Here is an 11,390-nt window from a genome sequence, read left to right as displayed (position 1 = left end):
TCATTAATACAGAAATCATACCTAAAACATCTTTCTGTAGGTCTTCCCAATACCAGGAAACATGCCGGAGGGTCACTCAGGTTTCTGACAGATAAAGGTAACAGGGATAAATAACACCTTTTATCTTTCAGAGAACATCTGTAAGATATCAGTAGATACTATGATTTCCAAGTCATAAGTGTAGCTCCATTGCTAAAGCAGTCATTTCTTGCACCACTGAAACATACGTCTTGCTGGGACTAGAACAGAACAAGTCTGATGACGTTATTCATGACAAACTAGTTCAAAATTTGGAAATTTCGTTAAGATTAGGTATAAATATCCAGTCTCATGACTGGCAGACCAACTGGCCTGCAGCTCTGTGCAAAGAACTCCATTCCATGGAACTGAAAAACTGTAGGAATACTCCATGGTTTTTACAAATGTACACATAGAAACAAAGCATGGTGGAAGAAAAGCGTAAGGTTGTGGGCAAGGTCTGACTGCACTTAATTGGGTAAATGTTACACTTTGATACCTGTTGTACTTTCTAAACCATTGTATTGTAATCTCATCATTATAATATTAAGAGCAGGCACCTACGGGCTAAAATTAAGAAGTTAAGAGTGTGGTTTATGATGATGTGGTTGAATTGGTGCTGTTATAATCGGTGCATTATTTCTTCTGAAAGCAGTGAGCTGTTAAACACAGTAGCCAGAGGTATGTAGGAGTAATTCTTGCTCCCTGCTGTCAGAGATCATGGTCTTAAGCTTATTTTTCCTTTATACAAAATTGACAGATTTAGTGTTTCTCAAGGCAAGTTGTTTTTCCTGCCTTTCTATATAGCACACAACTGGCTTTCTTGGAACCCAAGACAGTGCGTTGTGGGAAACTATAAGAGTGTTTACAGCTAAGGATCTCTTCGTGTTATCATCATATTTGCTGGTATTGCATCAGTCTTTAGGCCCCTTCATAAGATATTTATGATAATGGGGGGCCAAAATCTGATTGCCATGTTCCTAATATTGTTAGCCAACATTTGGGAAATTAACATTGTAAATAATATTGGATACAGCATTTATAAGGGAACTTCTCCATAGCAGAGATCATTAAAGCATGCAGGCCCTTGTGCTAATCTACACCTGGTAAGGTGGTTTTAGACATTGCAAAGGACCACGTGGTACACTGGCACTTAGGACTGGGATGTTCTGTCAGCTGTCATAGCTATTGATGAACAGGTCTTTTTCCGAGATATCTTAAAGCTATGGATGAAGGCTGAATTAGCATTGCCATATGATCATCAGGTCACTGAGCCAAGAGGATCTTCCTACCCAGTTCCCCGAATAGGTAAAAAAGCACAGCTGAATTCTGAACATTTGCAGCGCAACCAGTAACATTACCAGAAAGTAAATTTGGACAAGTCAAAAAAGTGAGATAGTTCATTTAGAAATGTTGTGTCAACATGTTATTTAAGCCATGCAGAATTGATATGGGAAAATGCTAATGTAAGAATAAGGAAATAGGGATTTTATTCTGGAGTATAAGTGTCAGAATCCAAAATATAAAATAAAACAAAAAAAGTGACAAAACATTTGCACAGAAAATGAACACAGAAGAACACAAGTCATCAGGCTGGAATCATATTTCATATGATTCAGTAGGATCAAGCTCTAGGATCAAACAATGAGCAGTGAAACAGGTCAGATGATCTAAGGATGTCAAAATGTACTTGCATAGCAGCAAACAGATCTGGAAATATATTTTACAGATGAAAGAGGCCAGAGAGGGAGACAGAGCTCTGGATCATAAAGGATTTTAATCATTTAAGAGACTGACTTGGATAACAACAAATCTAAAAGTAAGAGAAGCATGCATGTGTCTAAAGAAAGAAGTCTATTCTCTTCCTTGCATATTAAAGGCAACTAAAGGGAAATTATATACTCAGTTTTGGAAAAAGAAGCCAGCATGGGTTAACAACACTAAAGCCAGTCCTGGCATATTTAAAAAAAGAACAAACAAGCAAAAACATATTAGTGAAGGTAGGTTGGGTTTTACAACAAAACTTGAAAAAAAAGGAGATATTCCTAATAGATTTCTATACAAACACTTAATATGCACAAAATGAAAGACTTATGGGAGAGAAAAAGATTTATAATATATTCCAGATGTGCCTCCTATCAACATCCATGCTGGGCCACTCTTTGTTCAGAATCCTAATTGATTTGCAGAAACACTGAAAGACATGGAAACCAATATAAAATATATCTGATTTAATCCTATAATAGATGTGCCTGAGTAAGAAGACAAAGCTAAGCCTGAAGAGGACTTGATTTCCCTGCAGAGTTTTTAAATAATCCAATTTTTCCTGCAGATTTTTCCAAACATTTACATTACGATGCCTTCCAGATTTGTGTAGCCAAGACATGGTTTTATAGTATCCTTACCTTTTATCCTGAAAAATATTAGGAAAAACATGAAATCTTTGTTCAATGACTGAACCTTGAGGAACCTCTCTAGTAACTGCTGGATAACTTTTCTCATTGATATAAAAGGTTAATTTTCCTTTCTACATTGAGATTGTTCTCAGTCAGCATGACTTTCTATAACCTTCCCTTTTAGAATACCTATTTTAGTTTTTGTATTAATGCTAATCTTCACAGTTGTAAGAGTTTCATGAGAGTATGTAAAGATTAAGGGAAGTTTATACTGAAGACTATTTAGGTGGAAATCTTTTTTAAGACCTCTGTGTCTATTCCTAATTTTTTTTTTAAAGGAAAATTTACCTAATAGGTTTCAGCCTCAAAATGGAAGACCAAGAGGCTATATTCAGTCTTCAGTTTTGATATGCCTATTGTTTATTGACAGCTTCCATGAACTGCATAAAGTAACTTAGCTCTGTCAGACATCTACAAGCCCATGTGGAGCTCACACTCTCTCTGGGTTGTCAAACATCCAGAAACACCGGACAGGTGGCCAAAGTCTGAGCAGAAAAAAAGCCTGTTTTACATACCATCCATGCTTGGCAAGCACAGACCTCTCTTAGAGTCACCTCAAACCCACCTATTTGAAGAATCCTAACATGGTAGATCTGATTTTTCCCAAAGAGATGATAAGTATCATATACCATGGTATGTTTCCACAGGTTCTTCCAAGGCCCATCCTCTGCCTCTCAAAAAGAGAGAGGCTTTGCAGTGTGTCTCAAAAGCCAGATGGCAGTGACAGAAAACAGTGCAACTGATAACATAGAGACATATGCACTTCTGTAGTTTTTGGCCCCTTGAGACACTTCATAGGAAAAACTCTGCAGGCTGTTGACACATTTGTATGCCACAGGCCCACATTTGACTCCTCCTCCATATTCACAGTTTCAGTTCTCTCAGCAAGAGATCTCTCACACACACTAAAACTTTGATGAAGATTAAATGCTATGCTAAAATTACTTTTCTGGCAGCCAGCTCTGGATGGGAGGGTTCTTCTATTAGCTGAAGTGCTGGGCACAAACGATTACTTTTAAGCCATTTTTGTGAAGAGATTCAGCTTAAACACATTTAGGAACAGGACAGAGGTCTGATAAAATATACCATTAAGATAAATGATTGCATCTTTAGTTTTAAATGTCTTAGGATCTCACTAAATATTAATTTTCACAGCTTTAAAGTGACTTGCTGCTTAAAAAAAAAAAGTCTGATTTATCCTTCCTTCAGAACTGTAAAATATGTATTGAACCATTATCCCAAGTGTTTCCTGCTTCTGTTTACTAATGAAACCTCTTGACAGTCTTGATTAGAAAGTGTCACTTAGAACTCTTTGATCTGGTAATGTAGCAATGGCACATTAGACGTGTAATAAAATGCCAGAATATAATCTTGAATGATGCTGCTTTTTTCTACAAAAAAGAGAGCAAACTTTACCATGCCAACTAAAGCTAATTTCACCTAATAAATTACAAAAATATAAAATCCTTTTAATTTTAAAAAGGTTAGGCTAAAAAAAAAATATTGTGGAAGAAAACTCATAAACAGGATTTGTCATCTTATATAGTCCTTTATATCACGTCATCAACCTGATCTTCTAAATATTAAGTTTCTATGTGATTATTTTTTACCGTACTTTTCTTTTATTTGTATTTCTGCTCATTTATTTTATAATTTGCTTTAATGTAATGATTTTCATTACTCATGAAAGTCAACCACATTATAATTACCAGACTTATAACTGAGGCCCTGTCTAAGCAATTTTACACTTATTTTATTTATACATGAGGCTTCTGATTCCACACACACCCCCCGCCCCCCACCCTTCCCTTTCTCTTTTAAGCACAATTATAATACTAGGTAGTGGTGTTAGTGCAAAAGTAACTCACAGCATGAAAGTTGAGACCTTGCCAACACTATAAGAGATTTTTTTGTGTAAACACATTAAAATATGTCCTGGTGAATACTCCCAAAGTAAAAGCACAAAAGAAAATTCAATTTGCCAAAAGAGACAAAACAATCAAAAACTAAAAAATGTTACTTCTTCTTATAAAGACAGTACAAATAAATCCTAGTGCAGAGAAGTGAATTGGGTGGTGATAATTCATCTCTTCAAGTAACAACTTTTCCTTTTTTTTTAAAACAATTTCAAAGATTTCTTAATAAATAAGACTGTTCATATCAATCTCCCTGACAGAAATGGATAAATTACCCTTCTTTGCATAAATATTTTTTAACGGCCCCCTAAAAGTTCAACAGTTGCTTATATGAATATTTTTATTACCTATACTTCCTAGTTTATTTGTAAATTTGATTATGACAACCATTCCTTCCCTCACAGAGATGTTGCACAAATAGGCACATTACAGATGATAGGATATACAAGTGTTATTATATAGGGAATATGCATTGGTTCAAGTTATCAGAAAAACTGGTTCAAGTTATCAGAAAAATAAAAAAGGAAAACTGAGAGATTCAAAATTTCATGGAAACTATAAGCATATCATAACATCTTAAGATTCTTTTAATTAAATTTTCAAGGCTTTCAAGTTCAAACTTTCAACTAAAAAAGCATGTTTGTACATCCACAGCAATTCCTAGGTAATACTTGACTACAAGTTTATGCACATTTACCATTAATGTGCATACTCTAAGCAGTCGTTCAGAGCAGAAGAAGAATTGTTTTCTCAATAAACTAAACCATATATCATGTTTTCTGTTTCCACAAAATACAGTCTTGGAAAGAAAACAAGATTGTTCCTGGACAGGCTTCCACACCTAAGTTTCCATGTGCATCTTGCCTAGACATCAAGGAAAACCTTTGGAAGGAGAGTAATGGCCTTTAATATGAATCACCCCATTATGCCAATAACTCAGTCCAACAGTGTCAGGTTCTACAAGATGTATTTAAGTAAATTAAAAATACAACCACCATGACCTGTTCACTTATCTAGTGGCTTCTTTCCACCTTTACACATTGCTTACAGTACTGAATCAGGAAAAAAGGCATGTGATCTCATGGCACACTGGATGGAGAGACTCATGTGATTAAGAAACCATTTCCATTTTCTGCACTTTTTTTTCCCCTAAATCAGTTTGAAATGTGTTTGTCCACTGTCCAACCTGCTGAATCTTTGGAGCAACACAGAAGACAGAGAGAGAACTCCTCAAATTGTGCCTTTAGATTTCAGGTTGTCACAGAATCATGCTATAAGGACCCTTGGGAAAAAAAAAAAAAAGAGAAAAACCAAACCAAAACAAAAAAGTTATAACAGGTCATATTTTATATTCAAGCCAACTCACTAGTATTTTCAATAGCTTTCTTTTAAATTATGTTTATAGACTTTTACATATAACTCAACATGGCTTGCAGACTTCATAAATACAAAAAGAATGAATATTAATGTTTTCATTCACAACAATCTTGAAAGACCCACACTGTATTCACAGTGATGGAGACATTAAGCTGCTTGCCTTGTGCCATACACAAAAGAAACTGGGAATAAAATCTTGATTGAAGTAGCTAAGAGAAAGTTCTGATTTTTGTAGAAAAACCTGTGTACTAATTTCCTGTATAAAATTGTAGATTTTGTAAAACTATTTCATTTTCTTGACAGGAAAATAATTATTTTAGTTTGATGTGATCTAAAATGATTTATTTCAAGCCAATTAAATTTACAATTTCTTTCCTGCCTATAGAATTGTAATTTAAAGCCTATCCTCTCATGCTGAGAAGGCTTCCATGAAGATCTTGCCATTGATTTAGTGTCTGGGTATGAAAGAAGATCACTCTGTTTCTTTCCCCAGGGACCAGATTGTGACCAAGGATACCCAGTGCCACTCCCTGCTTGGTCCTCTAGCATCAGGAGAGGGATGACTTCACTAAAGGGAATCTAGAGATAACATTTACTACTTCTAAAAACAGTCTAGAGGCAGTGGGGGTGGGACTGGTGAGAGCATGAGGAAACCATAAACCATTTACCTGTTTTAGTCACTGCACTAAGTGGCCTTAGTGTCACTGGGGGTAAGTTAGGGTTGTAGAGCCAGCTCCACACACAGATCTACCTAGCCTGAAGGCTGCAGGCACACTTACAAAATTGGGAGGGCATTTTCCCATTTTCCTAATCCAATAACTTTTTTTTTTTTTTAATAATTTGCTAGGGAAATTCTTGCGAACTGATTTTTTGGAGCAAAAGGGAGGAGGGTATAATATGCTATGATGCCCCTTAATTCTTCTGGATTTCTACTGTAATGTCATTTGTGCATGTAAATATGGTGCATTTGGATTGTTAATGGGAACCAATTTATTTTGGGTTTTGGACTTGGCATCCACAGAGTTTTGCAAAATCTTCTTATTGATCACCATGCCTGAGGAACAGCCAAAGGATTGTTTCTTGCCTGCACTTGAGAGCCACCCAGATAACAGCCCACTATGCCTATAAAGTGGCAAAATAAGAAAGCAAGTGAGAGTGCTCCTCACATGCCCTCTATTTGTGAGGGAAGACAGATCATCCACTGGGTCTTATCGATTGGTCCCTGCCACGGGGACTCCAGGGTCCTCAGCAGTGTTTATGATATTTTACGCCACATTAACTGTTGAGATGATATGCTATGACAGATCTTTAAAAAAGTGTACCCCTGAGCTCTAAATTGTTCCAATTACGCCTTTAGCATAACAGTTGCCTACCAAGGGGCACCACTGCTCAGTGCCTTAGGAAAAGAAGGAGAAGAGAGGAGCCAATAATCATCACATATGCTGACCTCCCTCTACCCTCACCCAGCAGAAGCCTGTCATTGCTTTCATTCACTGTAGCTTTTCATAATCCTTAACATATGGCCTTTGTTTTGATAGGCATGAAATTACATCAAGGTCATTTTTAATAACTGTCAATAGCCCCAGAACAGCAGTCAGCTTTATTGACACCTTAGTTGAAGGGCTCAGAGAGCTGTAAGTAGTGCACAGACCCTGCTGGAGAAAGCTGATCCACTGGGAAACAGATTATTATTGATATTAGTAAATTAGTATTGATAGAAATTTGATGGGTATCGTGCATCTGGATCCCTCCACAATACGCTGATGTCAACTAAAGCCCACAGCTCCCTCCATTTCAGACAGGCAATTTATTTGCATTCTCTACATCTCTTTGTTAGAGGGTGGGAAAAGGGAATAGCAGGGGGAAGAGGAAAGGACGCGTGACAAGAGCAACTCATGCTTGCAGGCACATGACGGAGCTTCCAGAAAACAGAAACTTCTATAGAAGCATTTGTTGTCTCTTAATTGGAGAGGAAAATTCCTTCCCAGGCACATTCTTTCATCCTCTCATTGCCCCATTTCTGTCACTTCCCTGTTTCTTCCCACTTTTCCAGCTCTATTTCCGTACCTGCTTTGCTTGGCCTAATGAGAGGTAAATATAAAGTGTTGCATCTTGTATAGATGCTAAACATTTTGGAGATTTTAGTGACAGTATCTAATACTGTCTATACACTCCTATGTCTGTCTACATCATGTAACACCAGCACACAAATAGTGCAATGCACTGTACTTCAGTTCTGTTGGTTATGCTTTCATGAAGGAAAGACAAGAAGAGTGGAGTTCACCACTGATTTCTATCATTTTACCACAGTGACCATATGCCGGTGGTTGCTGGCATGTTGATTTTATTAAACAAATATTTAGAGGCCCCAAACAAAAAGATCAAGAATGCCTCCAAATATCAACAGAAATGAAATAGAAACTCTGACAGACTCAGAAATGACAAAAAAAAAAAAAAGGTCCAGGCAGCCTCACTTAAACCTGAGTTACCTAAACTCATTCTAACTCTGCATAAGGGAGGATGGTTTCAATCTTCTCCATGTAAAACACAAGATGCGAAGAATTTGAAACCAATATAAGCTGCGCAAGTTCACTTTTTTACTCATGTTATTGTCTTTAAAGATAGATAGAGCATATATATATACATATATATAAATTTTAAAAATCAATACTTAGTCTGGTTTTCAGTCTAATCTATATTCCACATTAGCCAAAACTATGTACAGCAATTGAGGATCCTGCCTGACAACTTCATCTGTTTGACAGCTTCCTCGAAACATACTTACTTCCAAAGAAATGTTTCAGTCCTTTTATGACTAGTAATCCACACAGAGGTAGGATATGAGCCCTTACCATGTCACATAAAGCAGTTTTCACATCAAAACCAGCTATTTTCTTTTTCCTAAATGGAAGCAGATTGATATTTATTGTACCAATAAAACAGTAAAATTATATCAATATGAATATTCCCTGTTCAGCTGATTAAGATTTCTCTTCATATCAGGTACTGAAAGTTCATAAATCACATGAATATCATAAAATCGGATGTATTGCTAAACAGCCTAGTCTAAGAGAAGCCTGTTGCCAAACACTGCAGTTTAGAATAGAGAGGAAGAAAATTATATTTCTGAGAACAGGATTTAGACTGGTCTGTTCTTTATATACCCAATAGCTGCTGCTATTGGAAATAAACCAGAAAGTTTAAGACTATTAAGAAACTATGTAAATCCTAAGGTGACAATGAGGTTTTTTTATACTGAACAAAACTGAAATGTGCAGTACTGCAAGTAGTTCTATTATTTTTTTCTATAAAAAGCAACCACAACTGGGATTTTCTACAATCCCTTATAGCAATATCTCTAAGAAATCCCTCACGGCCAACCCTGCTGGGAATTTTACTTTTCAACCATCTTCACTAAGGAAAAAGCTGTCATCTCACCACTTGGCGAATCTTCCCAACAGCACCAATACATTCAGAAATCAGTAACGATCAGATCTCATTAACCTCATCATGACTTTAATGTAGTATCATTGCACCTTGAAGATCACCATCAGCAGAGCAACAGACAGATAACACCTCAGTTCTTATGACCACTCTTGAGCTGACTACTCCCAAGTTTTACTAGATTCCCTACTAAACTCAGTCCAAAGTATTTTCTGCCTACCAATTTGCTCAGCAGATATCTATATGACATATCTTAGGCTCGACTAAATCTCGTGCCTTGTCAGAGAAAGACAGAAATAGGCTCTTCTTAGTGATACCCAGTGAACACACAAGGAGAAAAAACCCTGCAGTAATCTTACCGAGAGTTATCAAGTACTAGAACATCTCCAAGAGAAGTTGTGGACTGTCCATCCCTGGATACATTAAAAAATCAGTTGAACACAGCCTTAAGCAATCTGCTGTAGTTGGGCGTACTTTCAGCAGGAAATGTTGTGCTAGATGGTCTCCAGAGGTCACTTCCCACCTCAGCTATTCTGTGGTTCCCCAAAATTACTTCTTTCTGCATCCAGTGGCCTTTCCATCCTACCCTCAAACTAATAGGTAAGATAATTTTTACTTCCAAGCCTAAAAATTATAAAAGAGCTGCTTTAACTGCTCTTCCCAAAAGAAACTTCATGAGCTCCACATAGTAAAACCAATTAAGATCCAAAATTCTTCAAAAACAGAAGTGTTGTAGCCGCTGAGCCAGAAATTGTGATGGGTGAGGGGCCAAGGAGCCCCAAAATAGCAGAGGCCTGCTGGTGGACTGATTCTAAGGTTTAAGAACACCCCCTGACCTCATGGTGAGAAAGCAAAAGCCTCTCCCATCAGGCTTTGTGGTGTTCTGCAGATTTGGTCTGTCTGATTGGCTTGTTACCCTACACACCCCGAGAGCTTTCCCACTGGCTCCCTTTCCCTACTCCTGCCTTTGTACCACCCCTGTGCCCCCAGACCATTGGTCCTGATGCTCCCTCCAGTCCCCTACATACACCCTGGACACCCCGTGGTTTGCTCTCTTTGGTCTCCCTTCGCAGCAGGGCGCAATAAGTCTTGTCCATGGAATACCAAATGGGAGAGCCCCCCTGACTCCTGTGCCTCTGGTAACGTGTGAGCTATCCAGCCTGAGTGTGTGTGCGAGAGTCGGCACCTACAGCCATGCGGGTGAAAGGAGTAAGCTTGCTGGAGCGCTGTACTGCACCCACTGGAATGATTCTTTTGCCGGGGATGCTTCAGGGAAACACAGCTACTCTTCACGAACCCACATACAGTGTGCTACAGAAGCACAGGTCAAGGTAACAAGATACCATGAAGAAAAAATATTAATTTTAGTAACACATGGTTGCCTCATTGAAATGCTCACATGCATTTTGCTGTGTAAAGGAAAAACAAGCTATGGTGGTGGTGTGTAAGGTAGGTGCTCATCGCCTTCATTCTCTACAGTCATAAACAGAGAGGAGATAAACTGGCACAAGGAAACCAAATGCATCCAAATGCAATCCCAACACTAGGCAGGACCAAATGGAAGGCCAGTATTTCCTAAGTACTCTCGTTACACCATCAGGATTTATTGCCTTATTCTGGAACAATGGGCTCAACAGTTTTGCATGATCTGTGTGTCATATGTGGGTAGAAATAAAGAAGAAAAGGATAGCTTATTGCTTTGTTTTGCTTCCAAAACAAAATAATTATATGAAGATTTTATTTCAAACTTGTTTTGACTCAGTTATCTGTGTAAGTTCTTAAGCGCTAAAGAGGATGAGAAAAGTTTAGAAGACTGGTTTTGTTTTTTTTCCTTTTTTTGAGAGGTGGGGTGTTTGCAGGTTTTTTTTCCTAGTTATTATTACAGCTGAAATCATAAACTTTTTATAAACACAAATAGCTAAAAAATACATCCTCATGCAGGTATGACAGTTCAGTACAATTTGCAGTAGATCAGAGGTTACATATCCACCTTTGGAAAAGAATAAAACACTTCACAAACACCCATTGGATGTGAATATGCTTGGGAATCAGCTACAGTCAATTTGGGTGCACAGCCTACTAAGCATACAACAGGAGACTGTGCTTCACATCTCCTGGAAGACAAACATTTATTTACATGCAGCATACTACTGTCTTTCTTAATAGTATGCTACTTAGT

Source organism: Corvus kubaryi, unplaced genomic scaffold, assembly GCF_017639235.1.
Source record: "Corvus kubaryi isolate FWS band 111438036 unplaced genomic scaffold, C.kubaryi_AGA036_p1.0 37398, whole genome shotgun sequence".
Lineage (NCBI taxonomy): Eukaryota > Metazoa > Chordata > Aves > Passeriformes > Corvidae > Corvus > Corvus kubaryi.
Note: the sequence above shows the minus strand (reverse complement) of the source record.